The following is a 12,092-nucleotide window of genomic DNA, read 5'->3' as shown; positions in this document are numbered from 1 at the left end:
TATCCTGTGGGAGTCACAGATGACACAGCCAGCTCTGAATGGGACAGAGATGTGGCAAAGACACCCAGGTAGCCAGTGTGAGAAACTCCAATGCTTTCCAGAGGAAGGAGGAAATAACAGAAACCAAAATGATGATTCCTGAGGTCCCTGTGATTTCTATATAGCTGCAGCAGATAAGAAAGCCCAGTTGGTGACTGAAGACAAGAGCAAGAGCAGTGCCTATATTGGCCACTCAGAGACTGAGAGGCAGAACCCAGGGATGGATATACAAGGTAGGAACTGGTCCAAGGTTTGAGACTTTCTCAGGTCAGTGATCTGGAAGAGGTAAATTGAGATCAGAAACTTGACACCCCATTTGGAACTGAGACAAGGCAATAAGAAGATTGCAGAGGGGATAAGACCACCTCATCCAAGAATTTGAGAGAGAATAAGAATGTATGTGTAGAACCCATATAAGATTGCATGCCATCTCGAGGAGGGAGGTTGGAGGGAGGAGGAGAAAATCTAAGACTTATGGAAGTGATTGTAGAAAACTGAAAACAAATAAATTACATAAATAAATAAAAACTGAAAAAAAAAAAAGAATTTGAGAGCGAGTAGAATCTCTCCTTGGCATCAAATACTAATATAGAAACTAAGTCTGGAGATATAAACAAACACACTCAATTTACTCATTTCCATTACCTACTCCTCCACCTTACTTCAGTCACCCATAAAGATGATTAGACCCTTTGTCTTGTCATCATTCAGAAATGAACCAATTCACATTAAAAAACTCTTCAGTTCTCTCATCTGATCACAATTTTTTTTTTGTCATCCTGTGTCTTTCTTTGCCTTGCAGCCCCTAAATCATGTTCCTCTCCCTCACTGTGACCTTCAATTCTTTGACCCCTCAGTTCCCTCTCAGATAATCACCTTTGCACTAGCTACACTCTCCTCCTTTCTCCATTGTGGGCCCTTGTTGAACCATTTCAACTCTACACTGTACTCTTCTCTTAAGTCTCTTGCCCCCTTATCATACTACCAACCTTGCCCTGTTAAGCCTCAATCTTGGTTTACTCCCACCATCCACTGTCTTTTGTCCTACTCAAGTGATCCTGAACAAAGCTGAATAGGTCCACTATGAATTTATGTAACATAATCTCAAGTGGGTCCTTGTTGCTGCAAGGAAACCCCTTTACAACTCCCTGATCAACTCACTATCAGACTAACCATAACAGTGTTTCCAAAACTTTTCACCCCTGCTCAACCCCCACCCCCATCCCCACCCCCACCATGGATCCCTATCCCTAATCTTTCAACTGAGAACTTTGTTTCATATTTTATTGAAATAATTGAGACCATTCACTGAGAGCTCCCTCTTCACCTCAGCTCATACCACCCAAATATCTTCTGTCCCGATTTCATCAACCTCCATCTCACATAAGGAGGTGACCCTTCTCCTTGCCAAGACAAAACCCTCTACATGCACCAGTGATTTCTTTCCATCCCCTCTTCTCCAGCAGTATGCCTTCCTCTTTTGTTCCTACCCTCTCCCCTATCTTCATTCAATCTTTCACTATCTGAGCTATTCTGCTGTTGCCTGTATATGTGGCCTATTGTCCATGCCTCCTTCATTCTCAAAAAAACCTCACCGATCCATCTATCCCTGCTAGTTTTTGCCCTATAACTCTCTTGCCTTTTGTGTCTAATATTTTTTTTAAGAAGACAATCTATATAGGCACCTTTAATTCCTTTCCTCTCTTTTCTTAGCATTCTATATTATGGCTTCCAACCTCATCACTCAACGGAAAGTGTTCTTTCTAAAGTTAATAATGATCTGTTAATTGCCAAATCTAATGGTATTTCCTTAGTCTTTAAGCTTCTTGACCTCTCTGAATCCATTGATACTGTTATCATCCTGTCCTCCTTGATACTCTCATCTCTCTAGGTTTTCAAGATGTTACTCTCTCCTGGTTTTCTTCCTACTATCTTTCCATTCTTTTTCAGCCTCTTTTGCTGAAACTTCATTCCTATCCCCTAAACATGAGCATCCTCTCACTGGGAACCCTCTTCTCTTCTCTCCATATACTTTTTCTAGGTATACCTTACTAGGGGAAGAGGAGATCAAGAGAGGGAACTCATAAATAATAAAATAATTTCAAACTCACAAAATAAAAAAGCTCTCATAAGAAAAAAGTCAAGGAACATAGAACAATATACTTTAGCGGGAAAACGTTAACATCAAGTGTCACTAATAAATCTATAATATCCAAGATATATTGGAAATTTCAACAGATAAAAAGGACCAAGAGCTGTTATCCGGTGGATAAATGTTTAAAAGACATGAACAATCAGCTTCCTTTTTTTCTGAAAGCATTGTTATCTTCTTGTTTTTTGTTTTTGTTTTTTTTGTATCACCTCCTTCCCTCATAGCAGAAAGGAGATCTCTGTACTGATAGTTTTAAAATTGTTTTTGTTTATCACACAAGAGGGTTCAGTCTTGAGAGTGGTTTTGCGGGTAAGTGTAGAGAGTGAGTATTTTCAGAAATGATTGTTATGTACAAATAAAATAATATAATCAAACATTTTTTAAATTATTACTGAATCTTTTAAATATAGATCATCAATCATATGAATTGTCTGATGAGATGAACTTAGAGGTAAGCCTTTGTTTGGAATTTTGTATATTCTTATGAAGGCTATAGATATAGAAAGTTATAGATATAGATGAAATATAGCTATACATGTAGACATGTTCCTTAGGACTGGATGAGATCTGTAATAAGATCATAGATGTAGAGCTAGAAGGGACTTCAGAGATTAGCTAACCAATCTCCTCATCTTATTGATGAGGAAACTGAGTCCCAGAGAAGTTAAGTGGCTTGTCTCTGGGTAGGAAGTAACAGATGTAGGATTTTAATCTAGCTCCTCTTGCTCCAAATTCACACTCTTTCCACTGCACCATCTTGGCTCACTAATATGACTAGGTCAGTGGTGAGAGAAAGAAAAGAAGCTCTACTCATCGGTTATGTTTTGGGCCCTCTTGGCTTAGAGAGAATGTCAATGGTAATTGTTTCTCTTTTGAATGGCAACCCTGAGGGTCTTCCACTGCCAGCTTGATTTTTTTCCTTTTTGTCTAATTAAAGGGAATATCCCTTGACTCACTTGTTAAAAAGGCTTATTCACTCAATGGGTGTTAGTTACCTCACTCTAAGTGAGTACCTGAAAAAGCCTTAGCTTTAAAGGGCCAGGATCTCCCATTGCAAACTGGATTATCTCCAGTCATCCTGTTGAATATCTGATTACTGGATCCAGATGGCTCTGGAGGAGAAAGTGATGCTGGTGACCTCGCACAGCCCTCCCTCACTCAAATCAAAGTCAACTGCAAGTCATGGCCTCATTTACCTGATTTCATGGTCCTCTTCAAAAAGAAGAGCAAACACAAGTCAGGAGTAGGGAATCTGTGGCCTCAAGGGGACATGTGACTTTCTAGGTCCTTGGGTTCAACCTTTTGACTGTCTAAGTTTTATAGAACAAATCTTTTTATTAAGGGGATTTGTTCTGTGAAGTTTGGATTTGGTCAAGAGGTCCCACCTGAGGATTGAGAGGGCCACATGTGCCTTAAGGCCACAGATTTGCCACCCCTGATAAGTCAGATGAAATTGGTTTAGCCAATGGAGAGTCTCTCTTTCTCTCTCTCTACCTGCCTCTCTGTCTCATTTGAGTCAAGTAATGGATCAGCAGGAATACTTATTAACAGTTCAAATTGTCTGTTTTATTGGGCAAAGTAAATTTGTAAGAACCAAGTCCCTTTTCTTTCCAATTCAGTCACACCTGAAGTCTTAGCAGTCTTTACATCTGGGAAACACAGCAGCAGGGATAGGATTCAGTGTTTACCAACTGACAAATGCTTTCATTTACAGGCTACATTAATGTCACCAAGAAAAGTTATTGCTGATACTCAGTAAGCAGCCTGAGGCAGGACAAACACAATGCCCAAGTTGGGGATTAATTATCAAAGCCTCAATAGATTTGAAAGGGCAAGTTTTACCAGTCATAGAAAAGGAATTAGGTACTGCTTTGCTGGTATCATGTAAACAAAGGAACTACAGTGTAAATTTCAGTAATCCCAAATCTTAAAAATGGAAGCAATCACTTCTATTGAGACCTCCACACTCCCCTGAATCAGTGCAGATTCTTATAGAGGATCATGTGCACTCCCCTCATTTTATAGAAGATGAAATGGAAACCTAGAAGGAGTGGAACCAGGGCTCAAACCTACAGAGTTCATCTGGGTCAGTTGACTTAAATTCATCGGAGACAACTAGATGTTGTTTTATTATTTCCTTTTTTATTCTGGGTATCAACTCCATCAGTCACTTTTGTTTGGTCATTTCCAAGGTTATTTTTCATACCAGAGAAAATAAATCCAAAATAAGAGCTTTTTTTTTTTTCCCTATTGTCTGTGTTCATTATCCTATCTACGCCAACAAACAAAGTGGCCTAGTCCTTTTTTGGGGGGGTAGGGAAGATTCTGCTTTTTTTGGAACTACAGTTTTAAACTCACTTCCCGCCCCACCCATTTTTTTTGTCCTTCATTTCCCCCTCAGCCTCCACTCATTCTGAACTTTGACATTTGCTAACAATATTTTTACAGGATTGTGACATGCTCTTATATTAATTTCCTGATATATGGTCTTGCTTGTATCTTCTGTATACTTCTTTAAAAATCTAAGTCAGTTGATGAATTCCCTATGCAATCAGATCAATTTCTTCAGGCAATCCTACTTTTTCTTCCCATTGGACTAATTTCCCTTTGTGCCTTTGGAATTTCATTATTTCTCATACCTCCTGGGTTGACATCCCCTGAAATATTTTATTACATATGATCTTATTTATTCTTCTTCTGAACCTTTGGAAATCTTTCTCCCCCACCCAAATCTAGGATGCATGTCAGACTATCTCCAGTTGTCCTCTCCTTATCTGTCACAATATCTAGAAGAGAATAGTCACTTTTCCCCATCCTCACTGGTTCCTATAATTTGCAACCTAGCAAACAGGTCTTCCCCATTAATGAGAATCAGATTGAGAACAGAATTTCACCTTGTTGATTTGTCCATATTTTAAATTTTTACAAAGATAAGTCAAGAAGTTATTACCTGCTCTGCATTTGGCAGAAAGAAGAAGAGATCTTTAGAAGATGCCTGGATAACTGAAATTTCCTGACCATCAGTACTTTATTACTCCTCTGAGTTAAACTTGTAATATAGTTCTCCATTTCTTCATTTATTTCCTCTTTCTAAGTGGTCGGTAGTATGCTTAGATTATAGGACCATTTTTGTTTCTCTCTCCATTGACTTTCACCCAAATGCTCTCCATCATGCTTCCAACCTTCTTTCTTGTGGTTCCTGTATTTCTTCCAACTGCCTATCGGACATTTTAAACTAGATATCCTTAGGCATCTCAAATTTAATATGTAGAAAAAAAAATCATTATCTTTTCCCCCAGAACCCAATCCCCTTCAGCACTTCCTTATTGCTATTAAGGGCACCCTCAAGGTCACCCAAGTCTCCAACCCTGATGACACTTCAATTCACTCTGACTTACCCCATATATTCAAGTAGTTGCCAAATCTTATTTCTATCTCCACAAAATTTCTCACCTATGTATTCTTTTTTTCTACTCCTACAACTAATCCCCTGCTCCCTTCCCCTTGGTTCAGGCCCCCATCACCTCTCACTTAACCTATAACAGCAGTCTCCTCTTGGTCTCCCTGCTTTAAGTGTCTCCCCACTGCAATTCACCTTCCATACAGCAGTCAAAGTGATTTGTCTAAAATGCAAATCTAACCATGCCACTCCCCTACTTGAAACACTCCAGTGGCTCCTTATTATCTCATTGATCAAATGAAAACTCTTCTGTTTGGCATTTAAAATCCAGATTGTAGCAAGTTACCTGACTCTGCCTGCTCACTCATAGACTCTGTGAGTACTAAGAACTCATTGGCCTTATTGGTCACCCTGATAAAGTATTTATAGCAATGAAAGTGAATAGAATAAATTTAATTCATCAAGCATTTATTAAGTGCCTACTATATGCCACTGCTTTATATATTAAGGACTTCATGCTATCACATTCTATCAGAGACTGTCAAGGGATGTTAAGAGTTGTAGAAAGTGGCAGGAGAGCCATGTCTTCCATGGCAGCCAAGGGAGGTCATTTGGTACAGGTGGCTCTAATTTTTTTGATGTTCTCAAGAAACTGGTATTTACAATCTAGTCTGGGGACGTTTGAGGTTTTCACAGGATCTCTCAATACTAAACTTCAAAATTTAAACACCAGAAAGCCAGATCCCAGAACCAGAAAGCAAAATTCATCATGGTGACCAAGAAGTTAATAAACATGATCACACCACGGGACAAAGGCATTCTCAAACCTCGCCTCCCTCAGCCAGGGCCTTCTCACTATCAACTGTCACACTGTGTCAGTTGGCCTTTGTTCTATCCCCTCTGACCTGACCCCACTCACTCACTTCCTCCCAGTTCTGCTCCACCCTTCCTGTTCTGCCTCTTCAGCAAGCTCCTCCCATCACATGTGACTTTAAGCTTCCAGGTGATTTAATCAGATCATATGGGCCTATTAATTAATGAGAAAGATCTTTAAATTACTATTACATTCGACCACAAGATCTTTCATATTCATTACATAGGTTGGTGGGGCAACTAGTATTGCAAGCACCTCATCATTCCCCCTCAACAAATGGGGCCCAAAATCTTGGGGTAAGGGGTGAAGGTCTCTTCTTTCACAACTACTTCCTGTTCGGATTGGCTGTAGAGCTGTCCCTGCCCCAAGAGGTCCTATTTGAGAGATTAGTTCTTTAGCTGGCATCTGGAGTTTGGTCAGCTTCAGGTCCACAGATGACATATCACCGTCATGGATAGGAAGTGACATCCAGCTTAAGTGATCAGACATCTGCAGGTGGTGGGTACTAAACCTATAGGAAACAAATCTAAAAAACAAGTTTAACAGATGAAAAACCAAAAAGCAAGCAAACAAACAAACAAAAACAAGGAAATAATAACCAGAAGCAGGGTAGATAGAGGGTCAGCTGTGGTTCTGGAGTCCACAAACCCACTATCACAGCCTCATTCACTGTAGAATATATGAATTAAGGGTACAATTTGGTAATCATCCTCTCCTGAATAAGCAACAGTTAGAGTATTATCTTTCCCAAGTGAGATAATTTCTGCAGCCTTTGGAATGTCACCTGACTTCTGTTTCACCCATACTTTAGCTCCCAATTTTATTCTATCAATGGAACCCAATCCTTCAGTTCCTCTGTTAGTTATTTCAGAAGGAGGGTCAGTTTTCATAAGTGGTCTTGTTTCACAAGGAATAATAATCACCTGAATTATTCTATCATTTTTAAAAAACTGTATGGGTGCATCACTTGATAATTAGAATTTTTCACTCCAACCAGTACATGTGTACCTTGAGCTGCTAATCCTGATCTGAGCTGGGTTTTGGCCAACTTTCTATTCTCCCTGAAGGTGTGACAAATTTGGATACAAGGGTTTCTGCAGGATCTGCAGGGGCAGTTCTTATTTCTCTATTTTGCTTAGTATCAAGTCCCTTTTTTCAGTACATTCTGTGTACTGAGAAAGCCATCTACACTTCTAAAATCTACTGCTGATCTCAACAGAGCACTAACCAATTCTCTCCTTGTCAATTTATTTTGATTTTGAATCTGCTGGCTTCTTCTCTCTCTAGCAATGTTGTCTTTTCCCCAGTCTCCTAACCCACCTAACTGTGAAATCTTGTCCAGCACCTCTGAAAGAAAGTGCCCTGCTTCCCCAATTACTAGAGTCAAAATCAAGTACTTCTAAGTAAGAGGGACGATCTTCACTATTATGTTCGTATGGTAAACTGCAAAGAGAGTGTCATAGTATGCATCTGCTTATCCAGTCATTAGGGCAATCTTCATTACCTCTTCCTTTAACTTTCTTATACAGTTCCTAAGTGAATACCAGTCTGTCTCCATCTCCACTAGGCCACATAGAGTCAATAGGATACTGCCTACTGCAGCCTACTCCAGCCAAAGCTAACAGATTAGTTGTATTGTTACCTCCTTGGGTATTGTAAGCTCTAAAAGTCTGCTGTACAAAAGGATTCTGACTAATACCTATAAATTTCAGGTAGTCGATGGGATCTATAGTTATTCCTCCAGCTCCATCATCACTGATTCTCACCATCTAAGATATTAATGTTTCTCCCATCTTTTGGGTGAACAGACTCAAAATTTCTGTGACCTCCTGCTGAGTAAAATCCTCAATTATTTCCCTAAACAGAGTTACCTCCTTGGTTCTGCTGTTTCCACCTCACTGTTGGGTGTGCTTCTGACTGAGAAACTTCTCCCTCTAAAATTATTTCACTTCCTTTGTCACTGTGGCAACTAGGCTGGGTCTGTAAAAGGTCAGATGTGCATTTCTTTTGTCAGCCTTCAGCTTCTTCTGAGCTAAACGAACAGCTTTCCTTCTACCTGAGACCCCACCAGACTGCTCTTGTATTCTTTTTCCATCTGAATTTTTTCCTTAAGCAGCTCATCTCTGTTTCTACACATAATACAGTAAGCTGTTAGTAAAATCCAGCCTCTCCTACTTACTCCTGCCAATTCCATCCCTGGTCTTATTGGTATTCCTTGCAAACACCTTTCCAAATCTCCAGGTTCCCCCTCCTGTAATCTTGCTTCCCAGTTTTCACAGTCTAGTGCTTTTAGCCCACTCCCTTGCTAGTGAGGAATACAGTAAATCCTCCCATTCTGGGATAGTAATGTCTTCCTCTAAATCATTTCTGCCTCCAAACAGAGATTTTATACCTTGTGATCCTGTTCGTGATGCCAAATGTATTGCCAAGGCAATATTTGCAGCACTGGTGGTGACTATGAATATGCCAGTATAGTCCTCAATTGCAAAATATAAAAGACTCTCCATATAGAAGGCAAAAGAAAAACATTTATCTAGACACCAGAAAGCCAAATCCCAGAACCAGAAAGCAAAATCTGTCATGGTGACCAAGAAGTTAATAAGAATGATCACAGCAGGGGTCAAAGTCATTCTTAAACCTCCCCTTCCTCAGCCAGGGCCTTCTCACTGTCAACTGTCACACTGTGTCAGTTGATCTATACCAGTTGGCCTGTGCTCTTTCCCCTCTAACCTGATCCCACTCATTTATTTCCTCCCAATTCTGGTCCACCCTTCCTGTTCTGTCTCTTCAGCAAGCTCCTCCCACCACATGTGACTTAGGCTTCCAGGTGATTTAAGCAGATCATATGGGTCTATTAATTAGTGAGAAAGATTAATTAATGAGAAATATTTAAATTACTATTGCATGTGTATGTGCGTATGTATGTATGTATATATGTGTATACACATACACACATTTTATCTATGTCTATATCCATCTGCATATGTATATTTTATTTCTATATATATATATATATATATATATATATATATATATATATATATATAGAGAGAGAGAGAGAGAGAGAGAGAGAGAGAGAGAGAGAGAGAGAGAGAGAGAGATTTGATCCTTGTGAAATAAGACAATGCCTCAGTATCCCAGCCTTCTAGCTATTTTTTGAGCAAGGTACCCACCTTCCACAGGAAACCTTTCCCAATTCCCTTTTATTCCAACTCTTTTTTTCTTGTTTATTTTCAATTTATGCAGTATATATCTGGTTTATACTTAGTTGTTTGCGTGTTCTCTCTCTTATTCAGCTAGGAACTCACTTGAAAGCAGGGACTATCCTTTGTTTTTCTTTGGATCTGCAACATTTAGCAGATGCTTGGCACACAGTAGGTGCTCCATTGACTGTTTATCTGAATTTGACAGATAAAGAAACTGAGGTTCAGAGATAGTAGATGAGTTGCCATTATTAAATGGTTAATTAGAGACTCAGTCACTTTTAAATTATTTTCTAGTTTTATGCCTTTTCTTTTACATTATTCTGGATGTCTCTATAGGTCTTGGACCCATTGGTTCATAGAATTTAGAGTTGGAAGAAACTTTAGATATCATTTAATCTACTTCTCTCAGAGTACAAATAGAAAAGCTAAGGGGCAGAGAGGGAAAATAACATGCCCAGGGTCACACAGATCTGGGATTTGAATCAAAGTCTTTTCATAACCTAACTGTAAGGGCTTTCATTTTAGAAATGAACTTTATGATGGCCCCTGCTTAATGATGCTGGTGAATCCTACCTCCTGTTTTCTGTCTCTACTACTGATCATGCTCATAGAAAAGAGGAAGCAGAGACTGAAATGTCTGCAAAGACTCCTTCTTTGGAGTCCTCCATTAGCTTTGGCTCATGTTCTATTGACAACACAAATTTATTTCCATGAAGAAATGCCCCTCACCACAAAGAACCCGAACCAGTTACAATAAGCATTTCTGCATTTCCCTCCATTTTAGGTGACTGTTGATATGAAGGACACCACTGTTTAGTCTGGGTCATTGCTGAATATGGAACAGAGAGCACAGTCCAAGGAATGTTTGCAGAATTGAACTTGTTTTGCACAGTATTCTCTAGCAGGACAAACACCAACAGAAAGAGCTGTGTAATACTGTTGATGTCCAAAAGTTCTTTTGAAGCCACTATAAATAGTCATTTCTATTGCAAAAATGTTGATTTATGTTACCACTATGTTTCATTGGAATGAAACCAGTCATTCATAGTTAAGAGTCTAAATATGAAAAAAAAATAAACAAAAACCCGATTCTAACAGCAAATACTATGAAATAGTCATAATTTGCACAGAAATCTTTTGCAATGCTCCTAGATAAAGGATTGCATCTGCCCTGTGTTTTGTACAAATTCTGCTACAAAGTGGAGTCATAGAATTCCATAGCAATAAGACTCTATAACTAGGAGGCAGCTAGGTGGTATTACAGATAGAGTGCTAGAGCTTGGAGTCAGACTGAGTTCAAATTCAGTCTCAGACACTTGCTGTGTGTATGACCTTGGGCAAGCCACTTAACTGCTATCTGCCTCAATTTCCTCATCTGTAAAAAATAGGGGTAATAACAGTACATTTCTCCTATGGTTGTTGTGAGGATAAAGTGAGATAATATTGTTAAAGTGCTTTGCAAATGTTAAAGCGCTATATAAACATGATTATTGCTATTATTAACATAATGCTAGAACACAGAAGAGCCTGAAGAGAGCTTATGGATCACCTAATCAAATTCTCCAAACTATGGCCCAGAGAAGGGAAGGGACTAGAGTGTTGATACTCACTGATGTAGTAGTGATTTTCATCATGGTTTTAAATGATTCACCATAACCTGGAGTAGACATTCAGGGGTGGACTAGAGTAAAATGAGGCACCATGATCCAATGGAAAGATTACATTTAGATTGAGAAAAAACTTTTGATCTTCTTGTGGGAAAGTAAGTCACTTTCCCTCTCTGGGCTTCAGTTTCTTCATCTTTAAAAAGAAGAGCTTATATTGGCAATATGTAAGCTCTCTTTTTATCACAAACTGCTATAATATCATGAAAAATGTAATGGGAGGTGAGATTAGGAGACAGTAGAAAAAATCCTAGGATGGGAGAAGAAGTGGAAAAACAAGAAGTTGAAGGCGGGGGTTAATTCTTTAAAACTGTAAAATGTGATTCTTTCAGAAGGAAGGGGAAGGGAGGGCAGAAAAAAGAAAGGATCTAGTAAACAATGTAATCATAGAGCCAGAAGAAACCTTCAAGATAATTTCTGAACACGGAATCCTATACTGCTAGGCTTGCAAGTGACCTTAGAATATAGAATGTAGGTGTTATAAAGACCTTAAATATCACTTACCCCCAACTTCATTTTAAATGAAAAAATTCCATGGCAAGGGACATGAAACATAATTATTTTTTATTCTACATAGGACTTGGTCCCAACTAAGACCTTAGTAAACACTAGCTTTATTGACTTGAATCATGTTCCCTCTAGACTAGAGGTTTTCAATCTTTCACTCTTCTAATGGACCACTTTTGAAGAGATGACACAGTGGGAAAGGACTTGGCTGAATGACCAGTCCCAGGAATAATACCAGCTTTTGTGATAT

This window comes from Notamacropus eugenii, chromosome 1 (assembly GCF_028372415.1).
Source record: "Notamacropus eugenii isolate mMacEug1 chromosome 1, mMacEug1.pri_v2, whole genome shotgun sequence".
NCBI classification, from domain to species: Eukaryota; Metazoa; Chordata; class Mammalia; order Diprotodontia; family Macropodidae; genus Notamacropus; species Notamacropus eugenii.
This window is presented reverse-complemented; position numbering follows the sequence as displayed.